The following is a 25,181-nucleotide window of genomic DNA, read 5'->3' as shown; positions in this document are numbered from 1 at the left end:
ATTTGCATGCAGACACCCTGCATTTCCATGCATTTCCATGTCATTTGCCGCACCAGTAGGGCAGACACAGCATCCAGGGGAAAGGTTATCGCTTCCACCCAAGGTTGTGCTCCTCTACTACTCATTTGCATTCCTCCCCAAGTCGTTTGCAGGAGAAGTTGCCTGGAGAGGAGTGGGAAAGGGTGGAAACAACTGGAGGGAGCAGATTATAAAGGAATTTGTCAGGCTGTCTGGAAATTCCACCAGGGCTGAGAGCAGATGGGTGACCCCCACTTCCTCCTGGAGCTGGCCTCAGCTCGGAGAGAGAATCGCCCCCAGCAGGGTCCACATGTCCGCTCGACTCTCCTCAAGGATAAGCTGCTTATCCTCTCTCCCTCCCTACACTGGGCTCCTCAGAAAGGATATGATGAGGTTAATTAATCGCTCTTAGAAAGTTGTTTGGAAAGAAGCTACTTGGAAAGAAGGGACAAGAGAGCCATCACATATGGGAGCCAGTGGGTCCTTGACACAGTACTAGCGATGAAATTCTGCCGGATGCAACAGGAGAACAGAGTGGGTGTTGCGATGGCGGTGGCAGGCACAGGGAAGGAGTGGTGCAGCAGAGGAAAGGGATGTGAGAGGCCTCAGAGAACAGCCTCAGGGAAGCCTCCAACCCTGGAATGTTTGGGGAGCTCACAGCAAGAAGAAAGTTTGGTTGGGCAGGGATGGCAAAGCCCAGTATGGCTCAGCCCAGTGCCTCAGGCAGGGAGGACAAGGAACACAAGCCAAGCCAAGCCACTTCCTCTCCCTCCTCCCCTCAACTCTAGTTCCCCACGAGGGGTGTTCCTTCTCCCTATCCAACTTTTTAGAAACTTCTGTAGCCCCAAGGAAGCCCCTAACTCTATCTTGAACTTTACATGTAGGGCCACTGTACATAGGATATCTACCTAGGGGTGTTAACACAGGGCAGACAGGAAACAAGCAGAGGAAGCTGGAGTTGCAAGAACCCCGAGGGTCCTGACCAAGGTCCTGAACAGCCGCAGCTCCTTCACAGCTCTCCCTAAGCTCCCTCTCCTCCCATCCCCACCCACACATCTACTGGGCTGCACTTCCAAGGCTTCATTCTAAATGTGAACCATCGAAGGGCTACTTATTCAGACAGCTGATCTCAGGGAGCTCCTCTAGGTTACAAACCTCCTGCCGAAAGCAGCCGCCTCCACCCCTCCCTGCTTGTCCTTAACACTGGCTCCGTCTGTTCTAGCAGCCCAGTCAAGGACAGCCCCTCGTGTTCTGACCATGGCAGCAGCTGGCAGGGCCTCAGGCTGCACTTGACATCCTGATCCAACCATATTCTCAGAGAGGAAGCAGGTTGAGAGTTCCGCATGCTTGCACACACCTGCACATACCATGCACACACTCACAGCCTCAATGTCAGCCTAGACTCAAGAAATGGTCCTTAGATTTCCTGAGTCAGAGATCCTCTGGCTGTGATGAAAGCCATAAGCCTCTCTCTAGACAAATGCACACATACACCACCTTTTGCATGTACTATCAGGAGGGTCTGGAATAGGGGTAGGCTTTCCCCTGATTCCTGATGTTAGCAGCAATCCTTGTCCAGTGGTTGGGGTTCCCCTGAGAAGATGTTTCCCAGGCAGATGGAGATTTGACAGAATCACAGGGTGCCCTTCCATAGGTTGGATCTTGTGGAATCTCCAGGAGTAGTGCCAATGGGGCTGGGTGAGAATCCGAACCATCTCCAATGCCACCTCCAGCTCTCAAACTGGAGGACTCAGCAGTTCTGTCCCACACAGGCCCTTTGCTAATCAGTGAAGTCCAGGTGCCATCCTCCCTCCCTTTGGAAGTTCTTTTCAAACCAGGACAAGTAAGCTCTGAGCTCCTGGTGTCATCGCACACTTTGACCAGGGTTTTGCCATCCACAGCGTAGTCAAGAAACCTGGGCTTTGCATAGCTTCAGAACTTCCTCTGACCAAGCACAAACCCACTGCCTTGAGTTCAGTGCAAACCTGCACACCACCCACACACAGGCACTGACATACAAACCACAAAAGTTGGAGGAAACATGTAAAACTCCACAAAGCACATACATGAACACATTAACTATTCATATACACACAACCACATCCATGCAAACCATATGTGCACACAGACACGATCTCATGTGTAATGTCCCATTCCCACCTCCCAGGGAACATTTCAGCCTTACTGAACTTTCTATGTCTCCCTGCCATGCTTTTGTGCATGCTTTTGTTCCTCGCGATGGAATCACTTTTCCCTCCTTTTCCTCACCTGGTAGATTCCTTGTTGGCCTAGTAAACCGTCTGATTAACTCTTTCCAAGGGATTCCATAGCAAAGCACCACATACTAGGTGATTCATAAAAACAAAAATTTATTCTCTTATAGTTCTGGAGGTCAGAGGTCTGAAATCAGGGTGTTGGCAGGGGTGGTTCCTTTTTGGGAACTCTGAGAGAGAATCTGCTCACACCTCTCTCCTGGCTTCTGGTGGCTGCAGTCCTTGGCATCCTTGGACTCGTAGACACATCACCCCAGTTTCTGCCTCTGTCGTTACACTGTGCTCTTCCCACATCTGTGTTCACATTTCCCTCTGCTGATGAGGACAGCAATCATGGGTTGAGGGCCTATTCCAATCCAGTCTGACCTCATCTGGCATCAACAAAGACTCAGTTTCCAAATCAGGTCACATCCACAGGGACTGGGAGTTAGGACTTGAGCATATCTTTTAGGGGATGCAATTCAGCCCTCAACAAACTCTAAGTCTTAGCCAATTTTTTCCTTTCTGGGTGAGTCCTTCCCTGACCTGTCTCTCTAGACCTATATCCCTAGACTGGCACCTCTGCCATGCACTCCCCTATCATGACACTTAGCTCATATTTGGGTAATGCTTCTTTAACGATCTCACCTCCCAGCTCCGGGGGCCTGGGGCAGTCTATTTCTGTACTCCCTGTTGTAACCCTAGCACCTGGCATACTGCCCAGCTGTGGCAGGGTCTCAGTAATGCTTGTTGAATAAATTAAACCATGTATACATGTAGTACATATATGAGAAACATATTTATGTGCATGAACACACACACTCTACATATGTACACAAACATGTAAATCAAGCATACACGAAAACACATGAAAACTATACACACACACACAAATCCAGCAGGTTCCAATTAGGCAACCACTAATGGCAGAGTTCCAAAAGAATCTAACCCTTCTCTAGTGCACTGGGACAGGCAAGAAGGGGTCAACTATGGTCTCCCACCCTCAAGGGACTGACAGGATAATTAGAAAAACAAGACCAATATGTGATGAGAGGTACGATAGAATTTAGTTCTGTTTTGTGAACTAAGAGGACTCAGAGGAAGGTGCTCTTGCTGTGGGCTGGAGGAGTCAAAGGAGGATCCCTAGGGGAGATGGAGGCTTAGCAGCCCTCCAGCGTGGACAGGATTTAGACAGAGAAGGGAGAGGGGAGAGGAAATGAGAGCACGGGAGGGGACACATCATGTGTAAAGGGCCAGGGGCCTGTTCAAGGGGTCAGTCTGAGGGGAGGAATCTGCCCTGTTGGGTTGGAATGTGGAAGGGATACCCAGATGCCAGCGGCACCATGCCAGGCTGAGACCTCCAGTTTGCACGGCACCAGTCTCTTCCTGCCGGGTGCAGCTTGTAATTTCACTAGAGTCTTGTGACCCAGACCTCGGGGGGCTCAGGATAGGCAGGGATGTGCTGACTGTACCCGAAGCTATGGGAACATGGAAGCAGCCCCTGGCAGGGGGCTCCTCTCCTTGCTGAGAAGCTGAGGGGAGAAGCAGCAGCACCTGCTGGAAGGGCAGGGTCAAGCTCGATCACTGGCCCCTCCACCTGCTCCTTCCCTGGGAGAGGTAAGTGACAAGCTGGCAGAAAGCTTAGGCTGGCAAAGCAGCCCCTGTCAGCCACCAGTGACAGGGTGGGGGCGGGGGCCAATGGGTAGAACGAAATGGTGTTTCTTGCTCTCAAAGCGCCTTCCCAGTCTGTGAGGCCTGGCACCCAAGGTCCCCTGATGAAATGGTCAGGCAGCAGGGAGGGGAGGCTCAGCTCGGAAGGGGATGGGGGGAGTGCCTGCTCTCCCCAGGGACAGTGAGGAGCCCATCTGGGTCCTGAGAAAAATGATCATTTGTTCTCTCATCCTGCAGAGACTGAAAAGGATTGAGTCTGGAGCTGGAGAAGCAAATATTGCATTAAGATGTTATGTAAAAACCCAGTGGGACTCTCTGGCCAACTCAGTACAAGGCCTCTGTCACCCCACAGGCCTCCTCCCTCATCCTCCATCTCCCGGGTATGTGGGGCCAGAAACAGCTGTTTTCACAAGAGTTTGGAGAATCCACTAAGAATAAAGTGGAGACCATCAGGAAGAGGAGAGGGGCTGAGAGCTCGAGGGTGGGAAATGTGGCCCGAGCACCTTCCAATGGTAGACACCTGTCCCTTCAGGTCCTGCTCAGAAAGGCCCCCTGAGGGAAGGAGGGGACAGTGGGACAAGCTCTGTGTTTGGAAGGTGCAGTGATTTCTTGAACCTCTAGGATAGGGTTCTGGAAAACCATTCCCCTGTGGCAGCTGGGTAAGTCGCTGGCGAGTAGTTGGGCAGGAAGGTGGAGCTGGAGTCGGGAGCCAGGGAGAGATGAACACTCGTGGGCATCATCCACGGCTGCTTGCTCTGCAGTGACCTGGGACTGACTCCTGCAGGAAGCAGTCGTGTGGTGTGGATCGTCCAGCCCATACGAGGGCTGAAAGGAGAGCACGATCACCCTGATGGACGCACGGCCAGCCGAGCAGGCTCCACGGAGAGAGAAAGGCCAGAGCAAGCCCACGATAGGACAAAAAGGACAGATGGAGGGGATGGCGCGGGGGGCCCAGAGGACGGGAGAGGGAAGTGTGAAGGGCTAGGCAGTCAGGGCAAAGCTGCGGCGCCCTACAGCTCCCTGGCCACAGTCCCCAGGGCCCCCCAGGCGTGCCCATCTGGGAGCCCAGGGACAGCCTCGTAAAGGGGCAGCCAGGTCTTCCTTGGCAGCCCCCTGTCCAGTTTTCACCAGGACTCGGCTTGCTAACTTGATTCTCTCGTTTACCCCACCACCGGCACACATCACGGCCAGCTGGGGATTAAGAGGCCACATTTCCGGCTTGCCTGAAGGTAGAGTGGGGTACTCAGAACCCTGGATCACTGAGCTCCTAGAAGGACTCTCCTCAGAGTCCCTCACAAGCCCAGGGACATCAGAGCCCACACGCTCCCTTCTCCCCCAGTTCTCAAGAACAGTCTCCAGCCTCCACCAGGGCCGGTGGGGGAGGGGCGGGGCTGACCCAGCTGGCGCCTTCTCTCCTCTGGCTCTCTGTCTGGCCCCTGCTCTGCCGTGGCCGCGGGGCCCCACACGCCTCTGTGAAACCCCATTTCCTCCCCGTTTAATGACACAGTCTCTCCCTCAGACTCTGACTTCCGCCCCACATCCTGAACGTTTCTAGGCCAGCACCCCTAGCCGGCGGGAATCACAGATTCCAGCCGGCCCGTAGCCGAGCAGGGAGGAACGCTAATTGATATTAACAGAGACCAGGCCAGCAGCTCACAAAAGAGTCTCTCTTCCTGACCAGAGCCACGCCTGGGGCACGGCCAGCTTCTGGTGTCTGCTCATGGGAGGAGGGGGCCCCCCTTTGGGTGGAGAGGAACAAAGGGGGGGCATCCTGTTGCGACCCTCCTCCTGGAGCTCATGTCCACTCAGCAAGGAGCCAGTCCTACTCACTGACCCTCGATACATGTCCTTAGGTAGCACAGAGCACACCAGGGACCTTGTCCCATCAAAGCCCGCCCTGTAGGCTCGTTTAAATATAATCTCATCTGGGACAAAAAGCTCTGAAGTCAGAATGCCCACACGCATATTCTAGACCACACTTAGCGAGTGTGACCTTGGATCCAAAAAAAAAAAAAGCGGTGCCTCTCTTTTCTCGTCTGTGTAAAGGGAGTAATAGTACCTATCTCACTGGGTTGTCCTGAAGATTAAATGCTATTCGGAAAAAGCTCCTAGCATTGTCCCCAGCATGTAATATGCACTCCCTCGATAAATGGAAATTGCAGTTATAGGATATGATTATTATTTCCTAAATTCAGCTTCCTTTATTTTAACAAGTTCCCATTTCAGAATGTCGACACTAAGCATAGAGAATGGAATAGACAGGCATCCCATAGAAGTTTGTTGATTAGATGGGAGGAAGGCAAAAAGAGAGGGAAGGAGAAAGGAAAGTGGATGTATTTGTCATAGGTTAAATCAGTTTTATGGGTAGACAAGAAAGACCCCTATACAATTATCTACCTAATTGACTGTTGCTCTAAAATTTCGCCAGTATTGATTCACTGCTTTGAGTGAAGCACCTCTGTCTTCCCATTGGTCCCCTTTAAAGATGCAGCCAATCACACTTTAGTTTGAATGAGTTACAAGACTGATTTGAGGAGATGGTTGGAGAACATTAGATCCTCAGTGGGAGGAAGGGAATTTTGACATGAAAAGTGCTGAAGAGATTATACAATTGTGCAGGAGGCTGGCTGTAAGAAAATTGAGTGCAGGACTCTGCAATTTCCCTTAGTAACAGTTCAGATGTGACTAAACCTTATATTCAAGAATGTCTTCCTTGTCTTTGTCCCAGATCCTTCATGCTATGGATTATAGAACAAAATGGTCATCTATTTCCCCACATTATGGGCCCAGCACAGAATGTATAACTGTATTTGTTCCTGAAGATTTTCTTTTCCTCATGGTAGGAACTATCCATATGCAATCTCAATCCTAAAGTGATTTTCATTTGCTGGGGAAATTTGAAGACTATCTCTTGCCAGTCTGAGGTTAAACACAGAGGGAAATCTAAATGCAATTTTCCTGTTTGAGAAGCAGTTACAATATTTTTAAGCAATTGAAGCTTCAAAATTTCAAATTCAACATACAGTTAGGCCGCCACCACAGAAACTACAGATTTTGCAAGGTTTACAAAACAGTGAAATAGCTCCATGGCTTTTCCCTGAGTGCTGAGTCTTTGAATATTTTGTAAATGAAGATGTTCTGGAAAACTCAGAGCAGTTTTATTGGTGTTTAGCTTTTGGCTGGGGCCCTTTAAAGCAAATGTTACATGGGGAAAAAGAAAGAGGAAAGATGTTATAACAAAGTGTCAGAGTAATAATACATTTTTAATAGCATTACTTATCAACATTTATTGGTGTTTGGAGTTAACAAACACTCCAATCCATCCTTACTGAGCATCTCCAGTAAAGTTAAATAATTGTCTTGCCTTTGGCTCAGTGAAGATGACCCAGCTAGGGTCCTTGTGCCATTTTGCAGAGGCAGACTGAGAGATGCTGGGCTAGAGAGCATATATATAGAGACCATAGCCAGTCCCTACCTCTGCCCTAGTCCATTTCCCACGCCTGGAGAACCCAGTCTGCTGAGTTCCCCCAGGATTCCTCATAAACCCCACCAATTACAGCAAGTGGATAGAGGGCTTTGAGGACACGTGAATCATGCTGTCTGCTCTGCCCACCAAGGCTACCAAAGGGGCAGCCATAAAGGACCCACCTCTGTTGCCACAACAGTTTTATCATTGTCAGCAATCTGGCAGATGATCCACGAGCCAGGAACCCCAGCTGGGGTCGGGTGGGAGGAAAAAGATGAGATGGGTCAAGCAGAGTTTCTCTTCAAGGAGTCTAAATAGGTAAGCATAAAGACGATGATGGACAGGTGCTGTTTTTGTCTGCCCAGCACTCATTTTACCCTTTTCTGATGATAGCACCTCCAAGTTAGTTGGGGGGACTTCCCTGATGGTCCAGTGGTGAAGACTCTGCACTTCCACTGCAGGAGCCACAGGCTTTAAGGGTCAATTTCTGCCCCTGATATTTTGGTTATGTGAGCCAGTAAATTCTTTTTTCTTCTTTTCTCTTTCTTCTGTTTTTTTTTTTTTTTTTCCTTTTGATTAAACTAGTTTGATTTGGGTTTCTGGCACCAGAATCTAAAGCGCTCTAGCTAATTTATGTCAAGATTAGGAGGTAAATGGTCATAAGGAAGAAAGGACAAAGAGACCATGAAGAAGGAGCCAAAGGCATGAGGAAACAGGACTCTCACAAGATGTAGAAAAGGTGCAGAGTCACGGATGGTGAGAGGAGAAGAGGTGGACACGCGAAGGAAGCTAAGCTGCCATCTCTTGCTGTGAATGTCCCTCCTGCCAAGCCCCTCGGAGGTTCAAATTACCTTCTAGTTCAGCTACAATGTAGGAAAGTGGTTTTATTGTTCAAAATATTTGCTATCCCTCCCTTGGGTGCCCTTTCTGAAGAAGGAATCGTCTTTCCATTGTTGTCAGGTTTGGCCATGAGATTTGCTTTGACCAATAAAATATGAGGGGAAGTTTTAAGACCCAGCGTGCTCCTCTGTCTGCTTAAACTCTAGAGTGAGGAAAACATGGAGAAGAGCTGCAGCTGGCCCACACAGACATGTGATGTAAAGGAGAGAAAAACATTTGTCATAAGCCTCTGAGATTTGGGGATTGTTGGTCATCGCAGCATAACTTAATGTAGGCTGACTGATGCACGTGTCTTTAAGGCCTATATTTCCTGCAGTTCCTACTGATCCTGAAGCTTGACTGTTCATCTTTCCCTGGGTTCCCAAGCACATAATTCCTCACAGTATTCCCTCTCCTCTACTTGTAACCAACAGGGAGTACGCCTTGAAGAATCATCCTGATGTACAGTAATTTTGGAGAGTTCTATCCATTAAGACAGGACAGACAGGCCTATGTTTCATGAGCAAGTAGGTCTTATAACCAAGTCCCTTTCCAATCCCTTCTCCCCAGTACTTCCTGTAGCCCCAGGAAGGCATAGAATAGATGTTATTATTATAAAACTGAGTAGCTGCATGAATTAAGCAATTTCATATTTGCAAATTTTATAGAATTTCTGTGAGGTAAAATCAGAAATGGATCATTTTACTGATGCTGACTTCTCAAACTTAAGGATGTTTCATTTTAGAGTACATGTTGCACCAGCAGTGAGAATGATGATGGTGACAGATTCACACAGTGGCTTATATTTTCAAAGCATGTCACATACTTGCTAGCTTTAAATTCACAATAGCCTGCAAATATTATCCCCATTTTACATACAGGGAGACCAGGGAAGAAAAAGTTGAAGAGACCTTACAAATTTTGGAGCTCTGGCTCTTCGTCTGCTTCTTCTCCCCTTCCTGCTACCTGAGTCATAGCAGGAAGAGGAGAACATCTTCTCCATGACAGGAGCTTGGGAAAGGCAATCAAAGACACCCTGATTTAAATGAATATGTGAAAGCATGAATGGCTAACTGGATGGATGGGAAGACAGGTGGATGGATGGATGATGGATAACTGGATGAGTGGATTAATGGACAGATAAATGGATGGGTGAGTGGCTGGAAGAGGCTGGATGCATGGATGGATGGATCCCTTTTGTATAGGTAGGGGGGCCTTCTGTGGTCTGAGGGAAATGGCCCTTCTTTTCCCCTTGAGGGAAAAGGTGCTTTTCTCTCGGAATCTGGAAAATGTGCACAATACCTCTAATACTCTTCCATCCAGAATGCCCTATACTTGGCCAATATTTTAACCCTACCTGCCCAAGTATTTCATTCCCCCTCATTTCTAGGAAAATAGAATGGTTTATCCTCCAGGTTGTCTACTGTTTCTCTACAACTTATAAACCGTGTTCACTATACCTCTCTATGCCTCAGTTTCTCCATTTGCGAAATGGAAATAGCACCTCCTTTTTAGGGTTGTTGTGGGAATACATTATATGTATAGATCATTTAGTGAAGTGCTGAACATAAGTTCTCCATAAATAATAACTATTTAAATTATTATTCCCTAAAGTTCAGGATGGCTGCCTGTGGAAATCGAGGTAAGTCTCCACTAAGCATACCCAGTTGTGATTATGGTCTTTGGCCCTTTTTCATTAGTGGTGGAATCTGTAATAATACAATAACCTTTATTTTATTACACAGCCCTCAGAAATTGAGGGTTTCATCCATGTCAATTAATTCCTTCGCAGCCCACGTTGGCAGTGACAGTCAGAATGTCAAAATGTCTCAGAGGATTCCTAGGAAATCTGAGGCTCTTCACAAGGAGCCTGCCCGTGTGAGAGCCCAGCCCGAGTGAATCGCTAATGCACTGCGCAGGAAGGGGACTCTTCCGAAATGCTAATACAATCAACCTGAAAGGCAAACTTTCAGCCTCCTGCTCTCTGTGATCACTGAGGTACTCCTGGAGCTGGGCGAGGTCTGCTGAGGAGGCCAGGGCCCTGCTTTCTCATGCAGCCTGCCCAGGAGGACCAGCCTGTCCTCAGCACGGTGAGGCTGCCTAGTGAAGGCCAGCAGGCAGCCAGTCCAGAGCCACCCGGACCTTGGTCTGCCCCAAGGAAAGAAACAGCCCATTTCTGGAGGAGGCTTAGCCAAGAAGCCCCCATGGAGCAAGAAAGATGACTGAGGAACTGCCAAACTCCCAGCGTTTGCTCCTGGGACTCTGTAGCATCCTCTGGAGCCAGACCATTCAGTTCAAACCCTGGCACCCCCTACTCCCTAGCTATGTGGCCTTTGGTACATTACTTAACCTTTCATGCCTTACTTTTCTCATTTGTAAAGTGCAGATAATAACAGTACCCACCTCCTGGGGTTGTGTGAGGATTTAGTGATTTAATAAATGTAGGGCACTTAGAGCAATGCTGGGTGCCTGGAAAGCGCTATATACACATCCGCTATGATTATTCATTCTTTCTTAAATTCCTTCATTCATGCATGCATTAATTCTTCACCCAGCTATTTATTCCTGCACTCATGCGTTCATCTATCCAACACACGTATCTGCACCTCTGATGATGTCATGTTAAAAATGAATAAATAATGAGGTTCAGTTTGAGAGACAAAGAGCCACCCTGGGAAGCTGGGGAAGGTATCCTAAACCCCCACCTCCTGCAGCAACATTCCACACAATTAACTGTGCACCTTTGCTCAGGTGGCTTTCTTTCTCCGGATGCTTTCCTCTTCTCCCTGAAGAAAACTCTTATTCATCCTTCAAGGCCCCATTCAATGCTCTAACTTTTCCAATTCCCAGGCATAACTATTCTCCATCTCCTCAGTGAATACTTGTTTTAGTGTGTGAATGATTAACTGAATCAATAAAGACTCCCAATGCTTTGTTCACATTAGTGTTACAGCCAGCATCACCTTGTGTTATTGGTAGGTAGAATTCTTCCTTGTGCCTGGAACACTCTTTCCCCTTCTAGTAGGCCGTTCCTATTCATCACTCAGGTCTTGTTTCAGAAGTCACTTCTTCCAGGAAGCCTACTTTGACTTACCACATGGAGTCTTGGGACCTCTGCTGTAAATTCTTGTAGCCCCTGCTCCTCCCATCACCATATTGGCCACACCATGAGGTAATTCCTAGTTCTGACGCCTACGGGACAGCATCTTCTATGAGATCAGAGACTAGGTCAGGCATTCCCAGCACCCAGGAAGGTGTCAAGTACCTGTGCCCACAGAATGGACAACAACCCAAAGGGTTGCGTACTGCACAGCTGTGGCTGGCAGCCCTGCCCTGGTTATGGTAAATTCACAGAGCCCAGCATTCTAGGTCCCTGAACCTGGTGTCTCCCCTCGGCCCCTCCCGGGTGGGGCAAAACTATTGCAGACTTCCTCTTTCTCCTCTATCAGGAGCTTTTCTGTGTTTGGGAAGCTCTCAGTGCACCTGGAGAGAAGAGGGTGGTGGAAGGGGATGGGATAGAGAGAGGCAGGGTCCCTGAGCCTGAAAGAAAGGAAGTTGCCGCTCTCACCTTGCTAACAGGAACACCGAGGGCTTTCTGGGGATAACATGGGCCCTGCCCCCCAACTCCCTCCAGCACTGAAAAAGGGTGCCTGGAGCCCCACCTTCTCAAAACATTCAGGCACTGCAGAGCTCTCCACAGGAGTTCAGGATGGGGGTGTGGTTAAGAGCAGACCACATTGCAAATCCCACTGGCTGTGTGGCTTTTGGCAGGTTCCTCAGCCTTTCTGAGCTTTACTCTCTTACCTGTTTAAGGAGACGGGTAAGGATTAAATGAACCAGCACATGTAATATGCCCAGAACTGAGTAAATGCTCCAAGAATGTGTGCTAATATTATTGTTGTTATTAATCATCTTGTCATAGTCACATGGGAGCTCAGAACAGATGTGTAACGTGATGTTGATCCATCCCTAACTCCATCCAGCCCCTAATTGAGGCCCGGAGGAAAACAGGGATTCGTCAGAACCACAGTCTGGCAGCAGAGCCAGAAACTTCCCATCAGCGTTCTCCCCATCATGTTGTCTGTCAGTGAGATGTCACTTACTTCATTCCTTCCTCAGCATCTGGAGGCTACATATACCATGAAGGCTGAGACAGGACTCTGGACTGAAATTCTGTGTTTAGCACCTGCCAGCCGTGTGAGTGGGGGTGAGTTACTTAGCCTGTCTGACCTTCGGTTTCCTCATCTATAAGATAGGAATAATCATAATACTTCCTGCCTTAATGCGAAGCATCAGTAGATTGTCAGAAGTTAATCAGGAAATTCAAGGAGACCACTCAGTCCACTGTCTGGTTCAGAGTAATAGAGTAATAACTGTTCATTATTATTATTATCTGATTTTATTAGTAAGTCTTAGGGTAGATGGCTGTTGTGGGAGGAAGGATTTAAATTGTGTCCTTGAAGGAGACTTTTGTTCTTCCTGGAAGTCCAGTCTCTGGTGCTTCTGACATGGGCAGCCCATCCCCATCTCAAGCGTGGAAACCACCTCCCATCCCCCACTGTGTGATTCCTCCCCACTCCCTTCCATACTGTACCCCCAGCTCCACTCAGGCAAGCTGTAACCTGTTTCTCTCTTCCTGGTGACCTCACCATAGGACGTTCATCTCAGAGGCCTCTTTCTGTGAAATGCACTCTGTATCTGATGAGAGAGGGACCCAGGCTCCCCTGGGCTGGGCTGGCTGCTGGGGCGGCTCTGTCTCCTGCAGGCAGACAGAAACCACTATTAACCGTGAAGGGTAACAACACGCTGCTGCCTGGCTTCTGTGTGCTCTGCCCTACCTGTCTGCAGTCAGAGCCAGTGGCTGCTCCTTGGGGACGTGCACCTGGCCTGGGGTTTGTTCCTAAATTGGCATCACTGCCCTCACTCTGGTGTCACCGAAGAGCTATTTGTCCCCTCCCCTGTCTCAGAGCAACCTAGGTGTCTGGGGTCCCTCCACATTATCATCCAGGAGGCTGTGGGATTATAAGGAGGAGAGGACCCTGGCCCCATCCCACCCTCACGTCTTCCACCAGCTTCTTTTCTGGGAGCAGATCTGTGCACACCACCCCCCCAACCCCCATCTCCAGGTGCCCAGAGGCCTGAGGAGTTGTCGAAACCACTGAACCCGATGTATATAACCGTAGGAGAAGCCAGTCGTCTCCTCTAGATGCAGACTAAAAATACAGACGAGCAAGGGCCCTCGGTAATGGAGACTTTAAGAGCCTGTGACATGTGGCGATGGCTGCACGGTTGCTAATGAGCTCTGAGCCGGTCGATGCCTGAGCCCCGAGTGAGTGTGTGGGCTGGGAGCAGGGACGGGGGTGTCACTCAGCATTTGTCCATTCTGGCTCAGAAATTTGGAATGCTGGTGTGTGCCAGGTACATGGAGACCAGCTTGAGCAACCCCTTGACGACCAGATGCAGAGACTGAGGCCAAATGACAGGACGTAGGGAGACATATCTGAGAGACACAGACACCTCAAGGGCCCCCAGCCGCACACCCCAGAACCCAGCACACAATCTGCACTGGGAGACCCTGACAAATAGGTAACAACTGACCAACTGAGCAAACAGTTGAGTGAGGGAACAAATCAGTATCTTCCTCACTGCAATGTGAGTGAGATCTGCTTCTTCATCTACCCTCTTCCTGAGTACGGAGATAAGGAAGCCTGTGAAAATTGTGCCTGGGGTCTTTTCCCCATGGGTGTGTGTGTTCAGTCACTCAGTTGTGTCTGACTCTTTGCGGCCCCATGGACTGTAGACTTCCAGGCTCCTCTGTCCACAGAATTCTCCAGGCAAGATTACTGGAGTGGGCTGCCATTTCCTACTCCAGAGGATCTTCCCCACCTAGGGATTGAACCGGTGTCTCTTGAGTCTCCTGAACTGGTAGGTGGATTCACTAACACCACCTGGGAAGCCTACCTCCCAAAGAGCCAAGGTATAGTCCCACCTACCAGAGAGAAAAACTACTACAACACAGCAGATGTTTCTTAAACATCCTCCTAAGAACTTGACACAAATGATCTCATTTAATCTTTTTTTAAAAAACTTCAATACTTTCTTTATTTGGTCACACCAGGTCTTGGTTCGATCTTGACTGCAGCATTCAGGATATTTTTCACTTTCTACATGCAGGATCTAGTTTCCCAACCAGGAATTGAACCTAAGTTCCCTGTGTTGGGAGCATGGATTTTTAGCCACTGGACCGCAAAGGAAGTCCCCTCATTTAATCTTCACATCAACTTTATGAGTTAAATTCCATGTTTACATCCATTTTTATGCAGGAGGAAGCTGAAAGGCTCAGAGAGGTTGTGTAACTTGCCCTGGGTCACACCTCAGGGAAGAGGTGGGGCCAGCACTCAAACCAGACCAGCCTGCTGCCCTCCCTGCTGAACCCCTGTACTGCCCTGCCTCCCCTAAAGTACAGCAGGAGAGGAGAGCACTGTGGGCCACAAGAGCCACGCAGAATGGAGGCAAAAAAAAAAAAAATACCTCCAGGGCCCATAAAGTGTTTGATAAATTCCAGGAGAAGAATAGGGAGAAATAATGAGCATTTGTCAGAGCCTTTTATAGCATATAAGATGCTTTCCCCTGCCTTCTCTCATTTGATCTTCACCGCAGGCCTGGGAAGAAGGTATTATCATTATCTACATTTCACTAGGGAGGGAAGGAAGGCTCTCACACCTCCCGGCTGGGGCTAGGCAGGTCACATACCTTTGTGGGGTGAGGCGGTGATGGGGACCTTTTCCCATTCCCTGAAGGTTGTCATAACCTCTCCCCAAATGGTCACGGGATCAAAGGGTAAATCCTGGCTGAGGCCCAGGACATTTCTGAGCTCCCTATTATCACAGGACAGAGGTCAGAAGAGGGCAGAGCCAGACCAAATGCCGCCTCCTCCAAGGAGCCTGCCTGGACCTGCCCAGACCTGCAGGCCCTCAGGAATCTCACTCTTCTCTGTTCATCTGCCCTATTTTTTTTGGCAGCCCCTCCCAAAGCAGGGCCAAGCTTGTTATCTCTGCCTCATCACAAAAGGTATTAGCCAACGACTAGTTTACTCTCGGGCAGTGGGAAAGTAAACACCTGCGTGAGTTTTCTGGCATGCACTGGTTAGTGATGGTTTCAGGGCCGCAAGTATGTGTGGAATGAAGCCAGAGCCCCTCACTTTCTCTGGGCCCCTCTGGCTCCCAACTCCTCTGTCAGCTTCTTGGCCATCAGAGCCCGTGGCCAAGGTTGGTATGTCGCAGAATTGGTACACCTTTCCTAAGTCTCCGTAGGAGAAATGAAATGTTGCTATAGTACGACAGAGGGAGGGTGTGGGGCTCCTGTCCTGTGCTCCGTCATTGTGCTCCAAAGTGAATGCAGGTGTCAGGAAGTGACTGTCCTGTGATTATATGGAACTCCCTCCACTCAGTGTAGGGTCAGTCAGTTGTGTACAGCAGAAGTCTTGCCAGTTCAGACGAGGTCCCGGATTATATGTGATTGAAGTTTTTGAACCCTGGTTAAGGCATATGGTGGAGTTTCACAGTCCTTGTGATTGAAAGGGGAAGCCAGAGAAGGGTGCAGGCACACGGCCTGTGTCTGTGGAGCCCCTGGTATGTGCCAGGCACTGGGCTGGGCTTGCAGGACACAGCAGTGGAACAGCAGACATCCCTGGCTGTCAGGAGTTTCCAGTCGCCAGGTAAGGCGAGCAGATTCCACAGGGCGGTAGATGATTCTGCGGGTGGGAAGGAAGAGGGCGTTTCATGTACAGAGAACACGAAAGCCCACAGCAAGCTCCTGACCCGGGCAGGGAGTGAGAAGGCCTCTGGGAAGAGGTGGCACCCGGGCTGAGTCCTAAGGAATATGCCATGGTAATGAATGCCTGAGCAAGAACCCGGGCTCTTCCACTCCTTGCTGGTGACCTTGAGCGAGTCACTTGACCACTCTGCCTGTGTCCTCGTGTGCAAAATAGGAGTAATATTGGTAATTTACCCCATGGGGTTGTTAAGAATGATGTCAGTTAATACATATAAGGTGTTTAGGACAGTGCCTGGCCAACAGTAAGCATCTACCACATGTCAACTAGGATTATTTTTATCTCATAGGTTGTTGTGAGGATGAAATAAGATAACACTGAAGCCCTTAGCATAGAGAAGTGCTCAATAAATGTAAGCTGCTATTATTTTTGTTACTAAAGAGGCACTTGCCAGCACTGGCCAGGTGGACGAGGGGGCTGGGGAGAAGAGGAATCAAGGCGGACAAAACAGCATATGCAAAGGCCTGGAGGCCAGAGAAAGCCTGGTGCATTTGGCAAAGTTGAGACATTCAATTAGACTGGCACAGACGCGGCTTCCAGGAGTGATGCAGGATGGGGCTGGAGAGATGGAGGCAGTGGCTGGATCTAGAGGCACGGTTAATACTGAGCCTCCGCCCCTAGTGACAGCTCAGCTGAGCGCCTAGGCTGCTAAAGGCTTGTCTGGGGAGGGGGGTGGGGGCAGGGAGGTGTGAGAGTGGGCTGCTTGGCCCCATCCCCCTGCCCACCCCTCTCGGCCCCATCCCCCAGGGCCACTGCTCTGTGTGGAGCGACGGGCTGTCAATTAGGCAGCCTCGGTGTAAGGGGCTCTCTTTCCTCATGCGATACATGTCATATCCGGGAACGATCAAAACAGCTTTGCTTTGGCAAAATGTCTTGTGCTGCATGTTTGTTCTTTGGTGTCTGAGTGTAACTCCTGTTGTTCCTGAGACACCTGTGATTTGCTGGTCCCTGACAGCCATTACCTGCTCCAAGTCGCCGCCTGCCACACAACCTGCCTGGTGGCACCCCCGTTCCTTTCTCTGCCACCCCCAGAGCACTAAATGCCTCTCCAGGCCACAGGGGTCGAGGCTGGCATGGAACCAGACACAGTTGGCAAGAATGGCCAATTTTAGTAATCATCTCCGCTATTGGGGATACCTACTGTGTGCCAGGTGTCTGAATGCCTTATGATTCTGCCCAACAACCCCACGGTTCAGGCTTAGTATCTTTATTTAGCTGAGGCACAGTAATGCTAAGAAACTGGCGCAAGTCCACCTGGTTGATAAGAGTCTGAGGTGACGTTTGAACCCAGATCTCTCAGCTGCCACAGCCTGTACACCCACACCGACACCAGGCTACCTCTTTCCAGCTCACTGGCTCCACACCTGCTGAACAGAGGCATTTAGGGCTGGCTAAGATTCAACACAGACAGATCAACAGAGTCAGCTCCTTGGGCCCCAGGGCCCTCAGCCCCTGAGGACTGGCTCCTTGGAGGTATCAGGCCCTGACCCACCCCTCCTGCATTTAGTTCCTCCCCTGTCTCTTTCAGCTCCCAGACCCCTTCTTTGGCCTCTACCACCTACCCACCAAATCTCATCCATGTCAAGCATTCAGTTCAGACTAACTGTTGTTAGCATTACCGTGGATACAATCATAGCCTTAGGTTTGAGGGCTCTTCCTCCCCCCACCCGCTCACTTTCCCCACTTTCTGGTACTCCGTTTTGTGATAATCTCCCTGAGGGCAGAGCCCTGTCTATCTGATTCATCCTTATTTTCCCAGTGCCTTGAACCACAGTTAGTTGCTCAGAAAGTATTTGTTGAAGTCACCTCCACAGCTGCTATAATTGAGCTGCACTGAGCATTTCACTCACACGACCCCATTTAGTTGTGATAGTAACCATAGAAAGCAGCGATTATTTTTCCCACAGTTGAGGAAACAGAGGCTCTGAAAGATGGAGCGATGTGTCATCAACCACAGTGAGGAGGTGGTGGAGCCAGGATTCAAAGCTCAGGGTTGCCTGGCCCCAAGCCCGTGTTTCTTACCCCCTATCCTCTACTCCCCTTTAATGCAATCAATCAATGAATAATCAATCAGTGAGTGAATGGAGGAGTCTCACGTGCCATCGGCAGTCAGCTGCACCTGGCCGGACCCCTCCCACCATCTCTGAGGACACTGGAGTCCCCTGCCCACCCTGCCCCTTCCTTTGGCCATGGGCTCAGAGCAAAGCCTCTTCCAACAAGGTTGCTTATTTCTAATCTGAGGAGAGGAGCATCAGTTCAAAGGGATTTCAGTTATGGGAGACAAGGAGCACTTTGCCTCTCTGACCCCCTAACACCCCCATCTCCTCCACCACCTGGCACCAGTAACGCAAGATAAATCTTCCCTCAGAAATATAATAGTTGTTCTTCCTCTTCCAGTTGAAGTCTCTGCCAGGTAATTAGCATACACTGACACCTTGATAGACGAAAAGAAAGGCATGAGATAATTCCCTTTTTCTTTAACCATTATAGTATGAAGCCGCCTTTCAATTTGCCAGTTACCCAATCCAGCATTCCTGAACGCAGCCCACCGTGTGACATGTTATTCTAGCTGATCCTACCATTTCTGGTATTCATCACCAACCCCAGGTCACACTTCATAGAACAAATTCTCCCTCTTCACATTGACACGTCTCTGGTAGGAGGGGCAGCCGGGGTTCAGACCATCTGGAAATTTCAGCGATGCCCTCACACTTGATTGGGCGCCCCCAGCTGGCAGCCTGAGGTCTTACAAAGGGCCACAGAGCTCCCTGGGGGGCAACTTCAGAATCCTTCCCCTCTTCCTCTTTCCTGCTCCCCAAAGAAGCTGGCCTTTGACCAGGACTCTAAAATCTGATGCAACAGGAGCTTCAGCTTGCAACTGGTGGTTTTTCTTTCTCCTCATCAACACAGACACACACACACATACACTCAGTCACTCTCTGGGCTCATGGGCCTGACATCTTGGAGTTGTGCCCAGCCTATTTAGGGGGACTGTGCCTCCACAGTCATACATATGTTTACATGGATATGATTTTCTCCTTGTCCATTTTGGGGGGTGAGGGATAGGAGAATGCATTAACTTAATTCATTCATTTTACAAATGATTTATTGTTTACTAATGTGCCGGGCAGACAGGGATGAAAGAGACAGTTGAGGGTTCCTGCCTCATGGAGTTTATAATTCAGTCCTAGGAAACATTCAAGGAGTTATTAATAAACCATTAAAAGATATAATTTCAGATGGGGATATGTGCTGTTTAAGAAAACAAAACAAAACAAGTGAGCGTATAGGGAAGGTGTGGGAAGACTATCTTGGACAGGGTGGCCTGAGAGGGCCTGAGATGTGAACTGATAGATGGTTGAAGGCAAACAAGCCAGCTCTCTATGAGCTCAGGGGAAACATTCTTCAAGTGGGAACAAATATTGAGAACTTGAAAGCTTGAGAACGGGTCAGCCTGCATCTGGGTTCATCACTTTGGAGGGGTCTGTCCTGCCCTGACACAGTTTGACATTCCCTAGGACTGCAGAGGGTGGGCCAGGGTGGGACAAGCAAGCTTGCTCCTAACTTTGGTGATGGTGAACAATAGCTGCCTGGGTCAACCAGTCACTCGGGACTTCTTCAAGGCTGGGGGCCAGGCGCCCCACACTCAAGCAGAAACCAAAAGCCAGACCAACCCTATTATCTTCCCAAAGGCTGCCCAAGGGAATCTAGCCTTCCATGCCTCAACCCCTTCCGCTCCAGGCAGGAGGCTCCCCTGATTCCACCTTCCCCTCCCCTGTTTGCCCACTGGTTCCTCCTCTTGGGTGGTGGTTCCTGACACCCTCACACCAGACCCAGGGGCTGGAGGATGGGGAGTGAGAGCTTGCCAGCTGCCTGCATCTGTGCCGATACTTCCCCCTTGTCAGTCAGCTAAGAGAAAGGGAAAATTTTCTTCAAAGGAAACTCACCTAGCAAACAGAGAGAAGGAAAACAAGAGAAAGAAGAGTGGGGGGTATGGAATGAAGAAGCTGGGAAATAGGTGTCTACAGACCTGGGGTTCTGGATTCAAGGAATTCCAGCCTGGCCACAGCTCACTTGGCCTCCTGAAGACCTAGCCCCACCACCATCAAGATGCAGGATGGTCCTGAGACAGCACTCAGGCCCCCAAGTGATCTGTTACGGGTTTCGTGGGGGGTGAAGAACATCAGCCAAGCCACGTGGAGCCTCTCCTTGCCCTGCCTCACAGGGAGGCCTGTCGGCACTCCTAGCCACCTCAGCCTCCAAACTCACCTCCCTACCTCGCCCCGTGCCCATCTCCTGTCTGTTTGCCACACATGAAAACCAGCGCTGCCTTTAAAAAAATTACATGAATCAGATGACATCATTGATGGATAAAACCCTCTACTGAATAAATACCAGGATGAGGGAAAGACAAAGGCCTGAATATAGGGCATGAACAACACGAACTGCCAGCCAGACCTCCCTTCAGAGATGGGCTGGTTGCTCTAGGTGCTGGGGTGATGTGGGCAGACAGCCGCCAGCTCTCAAGCCCCTCCAGGGACTGCCTCAGCGGCAGAGAGCAGGGTTCAAGGTCGTGTCCCTTCCTGGGGTTTCCACATTCAAGAATTGACTGATGTAGGTCATGAAGGACATCTTCGGCCCAGCTCTGAAGGGCCATCAGCTGCTGAGCTCACCATCGCGCTAGTCAAGGCTGTCCTTGGCCCGGATCCCATGTCCTCCTCTCCCACTGTCCGAGCCAGCCTCCTTCCACAGGTGCCGATCCCAAGGGAACAGCTTAAGAAAATCTTGCACACTAAAGCAAAATCAAAAACAAAAATAGAAAAATTCCACTGACCTCCCATAGTGTTTTCAATTAAAAAAAAAAAGTATATATATATATATATATATTTATTTTTTTTTACGAGGGCCAGTAGGCTTTGCACACATGCCCTGAACCCAGCCTGCCTTTCTCACCTCATGTTACTGAGGTCCTTCCTGGCCACTGTGTCTAAAATTTCAAGTTCATATAACCATTCATTTTTTTCTCTTTACCATTTATCACTATCTATCATTCTATATATATTTTTAAGCTAATTTATCTAGTTCATTTTCTGTTTCTGCACTAAAATATAAGCCCTGAAGTGAAGTGAAGTCGCTCAGTCGTGTCCGACGCTTTGCAACCCCATGGACTGTAGCCTACCAGGCTCCTCTGTCCATGGGATTTTCCAGGCACTAGTCCTGGAGTGGGTTGCCATTTCCTTCTCCAGGGGATCTTCCTAACCCAGGGATCGAACCCGAGTCTCCCACATTGTAGACAGACGCTTTACCGTCTGAGCCACCTAGGAGGATGGAAATCTTTTACTTTTTTGTTCCTATTGCGCCTTCACAGTTCAGCAGAGTGCCTGACACACAGTAGGTTGTTTAGTGAAATCATCGACAAATCTCTTACCTGCTGCTATCTCACACAGCACCAGGAACATAGTAGGCATGAAATGAATATTGATAGAACAAATGAATGAAAGAAAAAAATAAATAAAGCTGTGTCCGCTGTCTGCAATGGGTATCCCTCCAAAATCCTTTTTTTTTTTTTTTCTCTCTCTAAGGGGCTCCTTCTTTCCTCCCAGTTCCCTAAGTTCTCTCTGGTAACCCCTCAGAAGTCCAAGGTCACAGGGACCTGTGGCAGAATTGTATATGCCTGTTCCCCAGCACCTGTAAATCCCGATCCCAGACTCCCTGACCACGTGCAATGTGGGGAGTGGTTGCAAATCAGGACTCCGGAACCAAACAGCCTGGATTTGAGTTTTGTTTCAACCATGTTTCAGTTGGGTGATCTTAACATCTGAGAGCCTCTCATCTGCAAAATGAGGAAGATGACTGCCTACCTCCCAGGGCTCTGGAAGGTGCCTACTGAACACCGGCCCCCTGCTAAATCCCCAGTACTCAGAAAGCAGGGACCAAATACACAAGGTCACACCTGGCTCCTCAGCACCTAATAGGTGCTCAGTAAACTAGAGAGTGACATTCTGTGTTGCCCACTGTATACGGCTCCTGAATGTGCATGAGCGAACTAAGTGGTCAGATGACATAGCAGAGACAGACCTCCACTGGCCACATTCGGGGAGTCTCTGCCCGATCACTCAGGGTTGCCTCCTCCTTCCCTGGCCTGAGGGTGGCCACTGTTCCCTCGTTCGGAGGTGGCGGTGGGGAGGAGAGAGTCCAGTGGTGGTCACCCTATGCCCAGAGGTCCCTGTGTACCCCAAGATCACCATGCTGCCCTGCAGCCTCTCTGCTCACTGGCCTCTGGCTGAACCCCAATCACTGCTCTTGCACCCTTCTCCTCACTCCAGGATCCAGCCTAGTCCCCCGTCCAAACAGCCTCGGATAGCTCAGGCCACCATGTTCTCTCCTCTTTCTAACCACCCACTGCATGTATCAACGGAGTCGTGCTTGCTGGCATCTGCTTCCACCTAGGCTGGCATTTGATTAGGTTCTGCCCCAGGTTCTCATCTCACTAGCCTGTCAGATCTCCAAAATCGACTTTAATAATAATAACGCTCTTGCACATCTGGGACCCTACTGGGCACTCACACAAAAGGCTTCTATTGTTTTTATCTCTGTTTCCACAGCCACCCCACTGTGGAGAAAGTGGGGGTGTAGAATCCACCCCACTCTACAAATAAGGCAACCAATGCCCAGATAGGCTCACATCAAAACCCCTCACCCTGACCCACTCCCCTCTCACCAGCCCAGTCACTGGAACCACTCTTCACTGAGATGCCCAAGCCGGAAACAGGGGTGACATCACCATGCTGTACCTCATCCTTTCTTTCACAGGCAGACAATCCCCAGGCCCTGCCCAGGCCACCTAAGTCTTTGACCACTCCTCAGCTCTGCCGCCTTAGCCCATGGGAGTTGGCTGTCCGCCCCCCACCACCCCACACCTAGAGGATTGCAAAGATCCCCCTCTTTACCTCCATTATTGTCCCATCCTCCCACCCCATTCTTCTGTGCACTTCATCAGAATGGTCTTTCGTTGCTACCCACTCATTTATGCATGTATGTGTTCATTCACACAATAGTTTCAAGATCTTACTCTGTGCCAAGTCACTGTTCTAGATGCTGGAGGTTCAGCAATGAACTAAACAAAGCCCTTGCTCTCATGGAGTTTGTATTCCAATGGAGAGGTGTGGGATCAATAAGAAATGAGCAAATAAATACAGAGCATCTAGAGAGTGTTGAACCTTCATAGAGAGAAAAAAAGCAGAGGGAAACAAGGAAGTGCTTGGGCAGTAGAGAGGCTTGGGATTGTACAAGACAGCAAGGGAAGCAATCTTCTGGAAGAAGTGACAGAGTGACGCTAGTTGCCGCCCGGGGCTGTTCCAGGCAGTGGAACAATGATTGCAAAATCCTCAGGTGAGATTGCACTCGGCAAGTTCATGTTTGAGGAAGTGCACAGCCACCAGCAAGGCTAAAGGAGTAAGAGAGGAGGGAGAGATGTGGCAGGCAACCACCTCACCTGGGTTTATAGGCAGGGTTTGTAGGCCATCTTAAAGATTTTGGTTTTGGAGCTAGATGTGGAGCAAGATGTGGAGCTATTGGAAGGTTTGAGCAAAGGAGTGACACGATTTGTTGTACAGGCTCCCTCTAGCTGTTGGATGGATAATACACTGAAGGGGGACAAGAGTAGAAGCAGGGGGACCAGTTAGGAAGCAACTGCCGCCATGCAGGAAGAGATGATGATGGCTTGGACGGGGAGGTGGCTGTGGAAGTGGTAAGAAGTGGTCAGATGGTGGATGAAGGGAGAACCAACAATATACTCTAATGAGTTAGATGTGGAGAACGAAAGAGAGGAGTCAGGAATGACACCATGGACAACTACAGATTTGATCTTGTCACTCTACTTCTTCCCCATGGCTCTTCAGTTTATCCCAATCCCTTAACACAGATTATAAGTTCCTACATGATCTGAACACCCACCCCCACCACTCACCTCCCCATGCTGTGGTCTAATCTTGGGCAAAAGTAAATACTACTGTTTAACAGTTAGTGAATGTTTACCTCCGACTGTGTGGATCACAATAAACTGCGGAAAATTCTAAAAGAGATGGGAATACCAAACCATCTGACCTGCCTCTTGAGCAATCTGTATGCAGGTCAGGAAGCAACAGTTAGAACTGGACATGGAACAACAGACTGGTTCCAAATAGGAAAAGGAGTACATCAAGGCTGTATATTGTCACCCTGCTTATTTAACTTCTATGCAGAGTACATCATGAGAAATGCTGGACTGGATGAAGCACAAGCTGGAATCAATATTGCCAGGAGAAATATCAATAACCTCAGATATGCAGATGACACCACCCTTATGGCAGAAAGCAAAGAAGAACTAAAGAGCCTCTTGATGAAAGTGAAAGAGGAGAGTGAAAAAGTTGGCTTAAAGCTCAACATTCAGAAAACTAAGATCATGGCATCTGGTCCCATCACTTCATGGCAAATAGATGGGGAAACAGTGGCTGACTTTATTTTGGGGGGCTCCAAAATCACTGCAGATGTTGACTGCAGCCATGAAATTAAAAGATGCTTGCTCCTTGGAAGAAAAGTTATGACCAACCTAGACAGCATATTAAAAAGCAGAGACATTACTTTGCCGACAAAGGTCCATCTAGTCAAGGCTATGGTTCTTCCAGTGGTCATGTATGGATGTGAGAGTGGGACTATAAAGAAAGCTGAGCGCCAAAGAATTGATGCTTTTGAGCTGTGGTGTTGGAGAAGACTCTTGAGAGTCCCTTGGACTGTGAGGAGATCCAGCCAGTCCATCCTAAAGGAGATCAGTCCTGGGTGTTCATTGGAAGAACTGATGTTGAAGCTGAAACTCTAATACTTTGGCTACCTGATGTGAAGAGCTGACTCATTGGAAAAGACTCTGATGCTGGGAAAGATTGAAGGCAGGAGGAGAAAGGGATAGATAGAGGATGAGATGGTTGGATGGCATCACCAATGCAATGGTCATGAGTTTGAGTAGTTCTAGGAGTTAGGGATAGACAGGGAAGCCCGGCATGCTGCAGTCCGTGGGGGTCACAAA

Source organism: Ovis canadensis, chromosome 5 (genome assembly GCF_042477335.2).
Source record: "Ovis canadensis isolate MfBH-ARS-UI-01 breed Bighorn chromosome 5, ARS-UI_OviCan_v2, whole genome shotgun sequence".
In the NCBI taxonomy this organism is placed as follows: domain Eukaryota; kingdom Metazoa; phylum Chordata; class Mammalia; order Artiodactyla; family Bovidae; genus Ovis; species Ovis canadensis.
Note: the sequence above shows the minus strand (reverse complement) of the source record.